Genomic DNA, 11,747 nt, shown 5'->3' on the forward strand with positions numbered 1-11,747 from the left:
ACTGCTCTAAGGCACTATTATCACCCTGTCATTCTCCAACTTTACATCTACTAACAAACAGCTGTGACTCATCACTTGTTATGAGGGAAGCAAACCATCGCAGGTGAACCCCTATGCACAGCTAAGAGGTATATTTTTGTGATGAGACGTATGCTGGTCTTCATGCTGCTAGTTTCAGCCCACATGGCATCACCAATAATATACAGCACTCAAGACACCTCCTTCTTATCTCTGGTTACTTATTTCCCCTGAGTTGTAGCTTTTGTCAACATAAATTATTCCCCCAAAAGTTTGTCAAGAAACCTGGATATCAGCCCCAGCTTTGCTACTTACTGACAGTGTGACTTAGACCAAGTGATTTCAATTTTCTGAACTTCATGCTGTTCAGGTTTGTTTTTTTTTAATCCAAAAAGAGGAGGATAATAAATTACTGTCCTCAGGGGGCTGTTAGGAAGACTAAATGAAATGATGAAGCACTCTACCAAACAGTGACAGGTATTCTGGGTTGAATGGAGCGGACTTCAGCTAACTAAGGAAGACTGGCACAGACCTCAGGCCCGTGAAGGTGATCCTACCTTGCTGATGATGGCATGAGCAGAAGCAAAAGCTGGAAATAAAATGAGCTGGGTAAAGAGAAAAAGTTAAATTAGGAGGAATGAAGTCAAATTGCGTGTGTGTGCGTGTATGTTGGAGGGGGTGGTAAAGTTGAGGGTAAGATACAGTCCTAGAAGTATACCAAATACTACAGTCCAAATGCTTTAATGAGGTGGCTAACATTTATTATAATTTACATTTTATAAAAGATGTTTTTTCCATATTTGTGGCCAAGTTTCAGTGAAAGATTTTTGTTGTTGTTGTTAAGTCCTATTTCCCCATATAAACATTCCCTCACACCGGATTTCATTCCAAGAATATTCAAGAGACCTATCAATTCAAACATCTGTGGGCACCAGGCACGCAAAGATGAAAGCAGGGCTGGATTTAGATGTATCAGTCATTACATAAAATGAAAGGTGCCACTTCATTTCAACCAACTGTAGGAAGCAAAAGAGGAAGAAACACCAAAAGATCTACCCAAACATTAACAGTGAGTTGCCGCTGGATGATGGAATTTAAAAAAACCACATTTTTCTACCACGTTTTACCTCTATAAAATGGCCAGTCTGCAAAACATCCAAAGCCTCTCCTATATTTAGATGTAGACACAAAAGAACAAACACTACCCTCACAGCTGGAAACTTCATTTTGCTAACAGATTGGTACGGAACTGACTGCAATGAGATTTTGTTTATAGACTTGTGGTGGAAAATGTCTAATCATTTTCACTTTAAAACAGACCTTTAGCACAAGCGTGGACCTCAGAAATAGTCCAAGGCAACATCTGCTCTTTAAAAGATGCAAAAATTCAGAGTCAGAGAGTTGAAAGGATTTGTTTGCGATCACACAAATAGCAACAGCTTCAAGACTAAAACCCAGGTGTCTCAACTTGCAACTCAGAGCTCCTTCCCCTGCACCATTTGTTTTGAATGATGCTTCTTCTCTGAAGTCCACACGGACTGAAGGAAACAGAGATGGATAAAACCTGGTCCCTGGACTCAGGGGAGTCAGTTTTAAAATAAAAGGCAAATTGACACGCGTTCTGCTTTCACTATGGAAAATCTTAGTAGCTTCTGCTGAAAGATACTATTTGATTCCTTTCCCCCCACACCCCAATCCCGCATTCAGTCAGTTAACTTTCTGGTCCCACGCACATGCTCCACGGTTTGGAAGAGAGATAGATGGTTGGTGAATGGGAGTGAAGTTCTCTAACAACTAATGACCCTTCAAAACTTAACCGTGAACTTCCCTTCCATCATGCATTTCTATTGCTCTTCTCTAGTCATGCAGCCCCCCTCGCCTTTGAAAGGAGGGGGAATACACTTTTTATTTTTTTATTTTGAGTGGCTCTAAGAACCTGTGATTTGGCTGCAGATTGGAGCGCCCCGTGAAACCAATTCCAGACATTCACCTCCTCCTCCTTCATTTCATGGCATTCAGGTTGTTTTCTGTCTTCTTCCACTTCCAGGGGCAGGTCTGCCTGCCTTGGCCCTAAATAGAGTGGCATGGCCCTGAGGGCACCGAGCCTCCTCCCTGGAGCCCTCCCATGGAAGGGGCTCTGCCCGGCGCCCCGGAGAGGTAGGCGATCGATCCTCCCTCCCTTCCATCCCCGCTTATTCCTGCCGAGGCGAGTCCCCCCTCCGGCTGACAAACCGCTGCCTCCGGTCAGGCTCATTCAGAGGAAGGGACGGCGGAGAGGGGACCCGGGGCGGCGTGAGGGCTGGCCCGCGGGGGGCAGACCCGCGAGCGCCAGATTCAAAGGCAGAACCAAGCGGGAGAGTCAAAGGAACTGGCCTCCCGCACTCCCAAGACAAAACGTTTAAAAAATGGGGACGTCCTCCACAGCAACATTCTAAGGCAAAACCCACTCACCTGCAAAGAGGCCACCAGCAGCACCCGCTCCTCAGAGCCCCCGGGCAGGCAGCGCCGCCTAGGACTCATCCCGACGGCCGGCATCAACGCTCTTTTCTAGCCCCGGCGGCTGAGGGGGCAGGTCCTAGCGCCCTGCCCATTGGGCGGTGGAAACGTCACTCATGTACGGCCCCGCCTTACTCTCCAGGAACACGCCGAGGTCTCTTTCCGTTTCCCAAATCCCTCGGGTAGACAGCGAGGTTCGGATTGGCTCCCTGAGGAGACGAGCACGCGTCTGAGCCAATAGAGAGCTGAGTTCGACGCCGGTGGGCGGGCTTGGGTGTGGAGAAATAGAGAAGGGAAGCCTGACCCCGCGATAGAAAAGCCAAAGGCCTGGGGCGGGCTTAGCCGGCGGAGGTGCAGCTAGAAAGAGGTTCTCCCCGTAGAGAAAGCAAGTACCTGTCCTTGTCCGGAAGTGTCAGCGGAATCTTGGAGGTGATGAGGGGATGCCTTTTTTTTTTTAAGGTGGGAGACTTCCACCCGGGATGAAAGTGGGTATTCAGGTTGTTAGCTCCTGCTTTCCTCATGGTTTTGAGTCTTAAATCGTGATGAACACAAAAGCCTTTAAAAGGGCCGGATGTATGGGCAGCGGCCGATCCGCGCTTTCTCTTAGTGCTTCTATAGGGATTCCCCTGTTCCCTGACCCTGTTTTGGTTGGGAGAGAACAGTGATCCATAGAAGGCATGGACGCTCCTGCAACAGATGGAATGGGACCAGGAGAATTATACATTTGGAGGCCACAATTACTGAGCAAGAGAAACCTATAAAAAATACCCGAAGCTTTTAAGAGGCTGGAACTACCACACCAGGCTTTGAAGCATAAATGTCAGAACTTCTGAGTAGGCGAGGAAGATAAGGAACAGTGTGGCTGCCTGGCCGCAGGGGAAACCCCCTTCTCGATTTCTAGACGCTGCCCTGCCTGGTGGTGAGTGTCCTCTTTGCAGGAATTCCTACGAATGCATCCTCCTCACAAGTCCAGGAGCTTGGTGACTACCACGTAGGTCCTCAGAATAATTAAATAAAAATTCGAAAAAATAATCTTTTCACATTTTATTTTTTAACTCCAAGACAAGCTATGTGTTGAATTCATTGAGACCTAGTTAGTTCCAGATCTCACATTCCCTTGTTAAAGCATGACAATTCCAACCCGGATCTCAGAGACCAGAGCTTAACTTCCAAGTGGAGGAGGCACCTTCCAGTCCTGACTCCCAGGAATACAACTTACAAATCTGTGGCATCCCTTAACACGACCCACGTGGTTCAAGGCCCACTCAGGGTCCCGTTTCTGGGGAAGGCCGCACACTAAAATGAAGAGAGAGACTGGAAAAGAGTTAATTTGGGAAAATGGGGGCCAGACGGGAAGTCTACCTCTAGTGGGAAGACTAACCCCTCTCTGGCCTTTTACCACTTCTTTTATTGAGATTCTGAAACAAAGACATCTCTTAAGGAGGAAGTTCCAACAACAGAAAATCAACTTACATTTACATATGATTAACAAATTAAAGTTGCCTCAAGCACCACTATCTCAACTAGACAATGAGTTAATGGCTCTGACCCTTCAGAGCCATCAAGTTCGGCTAGCTCTTTTTACGTTTTATCTCCAGTGACAATGCTAGGTTTCGGTTCCCGGCACAAATCGTGTAGTTTTACCTCACTTGCTCTTCCTTTTCTCCAGGATGGATGGGTTCTAAGTGAAGGGAACATCCATATTCTTGTGGTGGGCATTCTGAGTTAGACGGCCATTCATTCACAAGTGTCTTGAATCATTTGACATGTGGGGATACTTACCTCTGCACTTCAGGGCACCTGCGCATTAGATTTAGTTTCACTGTTGTTATGGATACCCATGGAATGCTAGCTTGTCACACAGAACATCAACAATGTCAAACATCATCTGCCTTTTAGAATCTCGTTGTACAGGTGAGGACCCTGAAGTTTAAGAGATTTGTTCAGAATGATTTAACTGGTTGGGGCAGAACTTGGACAAGGACCCTTGCAAGGTTGCTAACTCATAATTCTAGGAAAATGTTTCCTTTTCTGCAGCTCCCCCCCAAAAAAATGATAAATAAATAAGACAGTAAATTTTTAAAAATCAAGATTATAGATTTTGCCGAGACCGGTTTGGCTCAGTGGATAGAGCGTCGGCCTACGGACTGAAAGGTCCTGGGTGCAATTCCGGTCAAGGGCATGTGCCTTGGTTGCGGGCACATCCCCAGTGTGTGGGGGGGGGGGGGGTGTGCAGGAGGCAGCCGGTCCATGATTCTCTCTCATCAGTGATGTTTCTATCTCTCTCTCCTCCTCCCTTCCTCTCTAAAATCAATAAAGAAATACCTATTTTTTTTAATTAAAAAAAAAAATCAATCCTGAGGAATTTGATTTTGATATAGCAAGCAGTGGAGATACTATGAAAATAGCTCAGTGTCACAAGTCCCTATTTTACTTAAAACAACTCTTGAAAAAGTTTCAGTTTCATCCAAACAAGAAATGAGAACACCATAATTTATTATAGCCCTGATGTCTTTTTGTCTTTCTATTATGTGCGTATATCAGAAGATCAATATTAACAAGTATTGTACTTTAAGAATTAGATAGCAAATTTGTCTTATTCAATAAAATACATTCATGCCTGGCCAAAATTTACACAGGATTCCTTTGTAGGTATGGTTGAGCTGGTCCACCAAGCATAAGAACACCATCCACTCACCTAAGCTATTCTGCCTCGTTCTCTCCCTTACCCCCGCCCCCAATCCCCAACCGGCAGAGCTGTGGGCTCCTTTCCTCCCTTCTTCCCTCCCTCCCTCTCTCCCTTCAGTAAACTCCAGAATTCGTTGGCCCTATATCCCATGTACAGGACTGTCTCCTTGTCTTAAGAGTTGTAAAGACACATCTTGACCTGGTTGATTGCAGTGGTATCTAGTCTCCTACCTCACCCTATCTTCAGTGTCAGATTAAAATCTGCTGCTCATAATCTAGTGCAGTGTTTCCCAAACTTCTCTCATGATGAGAATCACCTGGTGGAGTTGTTAAAATATAGATTCCTGAATCCCAACTAAGAAATGCTAAACTAGAATTTTTGGGAACATATAGGTAAAATTGTATACTTAACTTAGTGCTCTGTCTATTGGAACCAAAAAAACTAGATCCGCCATAGAGACCCCCACCAGGGATTTGAATGCCACGTGTCCTTTCTTTTCACATGTTAAAACGGAGAATTCTCATCTGACAGAGGAGAATAATGGAGGCAATTTTGAAATAATTTTGCAATCTCTGAAGGTACATTGCTTGATCTCAGCCGGTCTTTATCTGTGAAATAGGGATAATACCTAAGTGACCAGTGTGAAAATTAAATGAGATATCTGGCTTTTGGAAAGCATTCGGTAAATGGTATTGATTCTTAACGATTACAGTAATGATAAATGTAGAGTGTTTTAGCTACAAGTACTCTTATTTTAAAAACTCAAGAAACTCTGGGCCGTGGGCTTTCCTCCCATTTGCAGGATATCTGGAGAGGTTATAAGACAGGAATTTCCCAGTTACCCCACCACTACCCACAGAGGCGTCTGTCAGGAAGTGAATGGCCGGGAGGGTATACACCAGTGGCAGATCCAAGAGCCTCCGGTATTAAGAAGTCTGCGTTATGGGAAATTTCCCTGCTCTGAATCTCAACAGTGAGCATCCGGGGGCAGAAAAGGAGCCAGGTTGATTTTCTTTTTTCCATTCTTAATTCTGGAGGAAAAAATAACTGGCGTGTGGGACAAGGCTGAAAAAGGCGGAAACTTGCAGAAAATCAAGAGACACTTTCCCCTTTTACAAATTCTGCTTAGGAAAAACACTAATTTCTTTAAATGCCTTTCTATTTCTGTGATGGTAGACAAAATAGTCACAATTTCTGCCTTGTGGAGTTTTCAAATGCTGTATCATATTTATTAGAACTTTTTATTAACAACTATTACATTTATTGTATTAGGTTTAGGAAAGAATTTAAAACACCCATAATTTTACCACTCAAAACGTATTAACAATTTTTATTTGTTTCTATTTTGTCCCTGTAAATACATTATTTTTAAAAGACTGGAATTCAGCCCAGCCAGCATGGTTCAGTAGTTGAGCATCAACCTATGAATCAGGAGGTCATGGTTCAATTCTTGGTCAGGGCACATGTCTGGGTTGCAGGCTTAATCCCCAGTGTAGGACATCATTGACATTTCTATCTCTCCCACCCTCTCCCTTCCTCTCTAAAATCAATAAAATATATTTTAAAAAATAAAAGTAAAAGACGAATCCATATATATATATATATATATATATATATATATATAGTTTTATATTGTTTTACAGCACTATTTTTTAATTTATCATGAACATCTCCCCATGCCATTTAATATTCTTCAGTATATATAATTCCATTGTGTGCGTGTGCCTTTGGATATTATATCTCATAGTTCAACCAATCTCCTATTCTTGAGCATGGTGTTTGTTCCATTTTCTTGAAAAGACTCAGGTATTTAAATGGGCTACTTGTTTTCTTGAGTGACAAGGTGCTCTGGGACTGTCTGTTGAACCACAGGCACTACTCCTGGGGAGTCCCAGCCTTTCTTTGCTGAAGATGATAAAGCACGAGGAATTCCTTTCTCTGGGCCCTGGTATTGCAGAGCTAGGAAAGGTAAGCCCAGTTAAAGCCTGAAAACACCTGGAGGGTTGTCTTGCTTTTCTCAGGGTTTTCTGTTCTTGATTGAACCTGAAGAAAAGTGGTTAGGTGGAGAAAATTGGGGGACGGGTTGGAAATCAGCTCCATTGGTAAAGCCTGGTGTATGTGTAAGTAAGGCTCAGAGAGAGAATTGGTCCAAGCCTGCACAGGTAGGCACAGCTTGGGTCTGAAATTTGAACTGTGTCCACCATGCTTCCCACTGTTCCTAAAAACTGATGGATATAACACCATTCTTTTCCCCTCCACCCCACACCCCCAGGGAAATTTGTTGTCAATCTTCTGAAATATATGTATTATCTGTTCCCTAAAAAAATAAAAATATTGGCTATCCAAGAATTTCTTCTGCCTTGAGTCTCCTGGGTTAGCTCACTCTTATCCAAAAGAATATATTCTCATTTTTTGATGAGGTATTTTCTTTTTTGACCTCACTGTATACATTGGCAGGTCAAGGTCATAAAAGGAAGTTCTTATAAACCCTGCAACAATTTAACAGCACTACACGTAGTTCTCTCTGCTTCTGGGATTTATGAAGTATGATACACACACACACACACACACACACACACACACACACACAGTAAGCCTATTTTTCTAGTTTAGCTCAAACTGGTTCTGAAAGAAATCCTAGAAGAGGCTTTCCAAAATTGTTTAGATCCATGAAGCATCACTGAAATTGGTGTATAAACCTCCCACTTGACACTTTGAAGGCAGTAACACTTATTGGAAATGTAACTTCTGGAATGTTTTGTTAAAGACTTTTTACATAATCTAATCAAAATCAGTTTTAATTCATGGTACATGTTTTAAAAAATATTTTCTCTTCCCCCCATCACACACGCGCGCGCACACACACACACACACACACACACACTACCAATACCCTAGCCCAGTGTTTTTCAACCTTTTTTGGGCAAAGGCACACTTGTTTCATGAAAAAAATCATGAGGCACACCACCATTAGAAAATGTTAAAAAATTTAACTCTGTGCCTATATTGACTATATATAAAGTAATTCTCTTGAATAGGAATCAAATAAACACAAAGAAAGTATTTTATAATTACTTTATTATGAAATATTAAGTAAACAAAATAGTGAAAAATTATAAAATTCTGCACCTACGGCACACCAGGCAACATCTCAGCGTTGAAAAACGCTGCCCTAGCCCAAGCTACCATCACCTCTTGCCTGGATTTTCTCAATAGACTCCTAACAAATCTTCCTAAATCTACTTTTGCTCTCTTTTAAGCAGCCAGGGTGGTGTTGTTAGAATATCTTTGTGGTCATCCTGGATTGTGTGGCTCAGTTCATTGGAGTGTTGTCCTATACACCAAAAGGTGATGGGATCGATTCCCAGTCAGGGCACATACCCAGGTTGCTGGTTTGGGGGGCATACGGGAGGCAACCAATTGATGATTCTCTTCCACATCAATGTTTTCCTCCCTCCCTTCCTCTAAGATAAATTTATTAAAAAAAAAAAAAAAAAAAAAAAAAAAAAAGAAAGTAATCTAAATGTAATGTAATTTACTTTTTGAAAGAAAGAATATAGCCGGCACCAGTTTGGCTCAGTGGATAGAGCGTCGGCCTGCGGACTGAAAGGTCCCGGGTTCGATTCCGGTCAAGGACATGTACCTTGGTTGCGGGCACATCCCCAATAGGGGTGTGCAAGAGGCAGCTAGTTGATGATTCTCTATCATCGATGTTTCTAACTCTCTATCCCTCTCTCTTCCCCTCTGTGAAAAATCAATAAAATATATTTTTTAAAAAAGAAAAAAAAAGAAAGAATATATTTGTGATCAGGTTACAGCTAACCCCCCACTTCTCATGGCTTAAAACACTCCAGTCGTTTCCCTTTGTTCCTAATATTGGCTTTCTTTGTCCTCCCTCTGGCCACTAGACCTTTGTACATGCATTTTCCCTACCTAGAAGGCTCCTTCCTCCCAAGTTAAAACACAGAACAAGAATCCAAGTTTCCTAACTCTCAGGCTGAGTGCAAGGGTACTACTGGGGACTAATAATTATCCAACAGGGAAAATGTGATTCATTTTCACAGAAGTACAATAATGGGCTTTGGAGCCCGTCTGCCTCTGGGTCTTTTCTGTACAAATCATGTGATCGTGGGCAACTTGCTTAACATCCTTGCCTCATTTCTTCTGTTGTATAATGAGCATAGGAATGATATGACTTACGAAGTTATACTATTAAATAAGTTGACACGTAGAAAGAGCTCAATACATTTTAACTTTAAAATATATATATATATATATATATATATATATATATATATATATATATATTTTTTTTTTTTTAGGTGTGGAACAAAATTAACCTTGTTGATTTTCTCTTTTCTTTTTTTTCTTTTTTTTCTGAAGGAAAATAGGTACAGCAAATAACTAGGAGGCCCTCCTCAGGGCAGGGAAGGCTGGTCCTAGCAGATAAGGTTTCAGAGGCTACGCTATGTAGGGAAAGACATGTGATTACGTAGTCAAAACAAGTGCCAAGCCACAGATGCTAGTGAGGTGAGATAACATGAAGCCCAAGGGGTGTAAAAAAATACACAAAGAGGGAAAAATTAAAGAAATCTAAAGTGGTATAAAAAAATCACAACAGTAGACAAAAGACATTCTGTTTATAAATGAAATCATCTTAGGCTTCTAAACTAAGGCTTGTTATATAAAACATCTTTTCCTTGTATGGTAAACATTTTCTAGGCTACCTGAGATCCCAGAACTTGGCTTTGAGAGCTGTCATTTCTATAGTTACTTGTGAGAGCTATGCTGTGTCCAGAGAAAAGCTACTTTACCTACAGATCTGTGACTTCAATATCAGTGAGGCAAAGCTTCTTCTGTTTTAGAATCTTTATTAAATAAATTAAGGAAATAGCATCAGTGGCCTCATTTATTGGTGAGTTTGCAAGAAAGAATAATGACAAAAACCATCAGTCATTACCAACAACTGAATGTTGGCCTTTTTATGCCAGTTGAGGGAGGGAGAAGGGATTCTAACTAGTCTCTGACATCATCTCTCTGTCCGATAAGAGAAATAGGTAAAATACCTGTTGGCAACCACAAGTTGTAAAAATTAGCAAGTAAGGTTAGCCCATATGTATTCTGTAGACTACTTATGATTTATAAGGTGGGTAATGGCAAAGACTTTGATGCTTGGTGATTCCTGGTGAGATGATGTGCTGAAACTCTGGTTGCTTGCATTCCCTGATCACTCAATGACAGCTGGAGAGCAGAACTGCAGTGCCAAATGACCTACATTTTCTTCACCTTTGGAATGTAAGCAAGCATATAAAGGCCAGACATGGTTAGCTTGCCAAAACTCCCCTTCTGTTAGAAATTATTTTTAAGACCAATAGGAAAGAACCTGTGTCCTCAGCTCCAAAAACAACTATATTAAACAAAATATTAAAAACAGACCAACTTTGGCAACATATTATGGAAAATGTTACATTTTTTAGCTCCCCAAAAGGGTAAATTTAGCAAATTTATTATGTTATATGTGCTCCTCTTTGCCTAAACTCATATATTTCCTTATGCTTTGTTGCATCTCTAACTTCTCAGAAAAGTGTGTGTGTTGGGGATAGGAAGTAGAGAAGAGCCAAAAAGGAAAAGGGAAAATGAGAAAACAACTAAAACCTTGAGAAATGCATTAGATCTGGTCTCAACCAGCAAATTAATCCAAAAAGTAACAAATTATTCATTGAATGTCTCCTGACGCTTAAGAACTTGTGTTAGGAATTTTGAATTAAGGGAATTAACAATACTTTTAGTACCTGCCATGAACTGTGCAAGGAGCAAGAGATAAAGATAAATGACAGTGCCCTTTTCCCCAAGGAGCATGGCCTAGCAGAAGAGAGACCAACTCATGAGCTATTAATTACAGCCCAATAAGTATAAATGCAGGTGTAATTATTAAAGACTCACAGGGTGTTTTGGTGGGAGGGGTTGAAGGTGAGAAGTTGGCAGGGATGTGAGAAGTTTAGATACATAATGGAAGGGGTAAGGTCTGAGCAATGGTAAGAATGAATAGAGTTTCAGTCAATTCAACATTGGATTGTGGTAATGGTTGCACAATTATATTAAACACACTCATTAAGTTGTATGCTAAAACGGGTGCATTTTATGGTATATAAATTATAACTTTAAAAAAACCTGATTTTTAAAAAAGAGAATACTGGCTTTAGAAACAGATACGTGTGGACAGAATCCTTGTTAATAGTTGTGTGATCTTGGTCAAGTTGGTTAACCTCTCTGATCTTCAGGGTCCTCATATGTAAAATAGAAATAATGCTATCTAGCTTGGTACTGTTGGGAAGATTAAATGGGACAGAGTATTTAAAGTGCCTGCTACATTTTCATGCTCAGCTTATGATAGTTACCTTTCTTGTCCCTGGAATGTTTAATGGGTGTTTAATTGTTCCTGCTGTCCACCAGACACCTCTGTTCATTGTGTCTTCTGACTTTCGCTAGAACTTGACTGATTACTTTCCCATTTCTCTTATATCCTTGTTAAGCACCTTCATCA

General features: G+C 41.4%; 1 protein-coding gene across 2 annotated transcripts in view; it reads right to left on the minus strand.

Annotated features, from left to right (window-relative positions):
- Positions 1-2,592, minus strand: part of BPGM (bisphosphoglycerate mutase) — a 29,036-nt gene extending 26,444 nt beyond the window's left edge. The window contains exon 1 of one of the 2 annotated variants that reach the window (XM_084896602.1): positions 2,470-2,592. The gene's annotated coding sequence lies outside the window, so the exon portion shown is untranslated. Of the gene's footprint in view, positions 1-575; positions 619-2,469 lie in introns of those variants that run through there. The other variant, XM_084896603.1, reaches the window with a different exon arrangement.
- Between the last annotated feature and the right edge of the window lie 9,155 nt (positions 2,593-11,747).

This window comes from Pipistrellus hanaki, assembly GCF_964339955.1.
Source record: "Pipistrellus hanaki genome assembly, chromosome: 10".
NCBI lineage: Eukaryota > Metazoa > Chordata > Mammalia > Chiroptera > Vespertilionidae > Pipistrellus > Pipistrellus hanaki.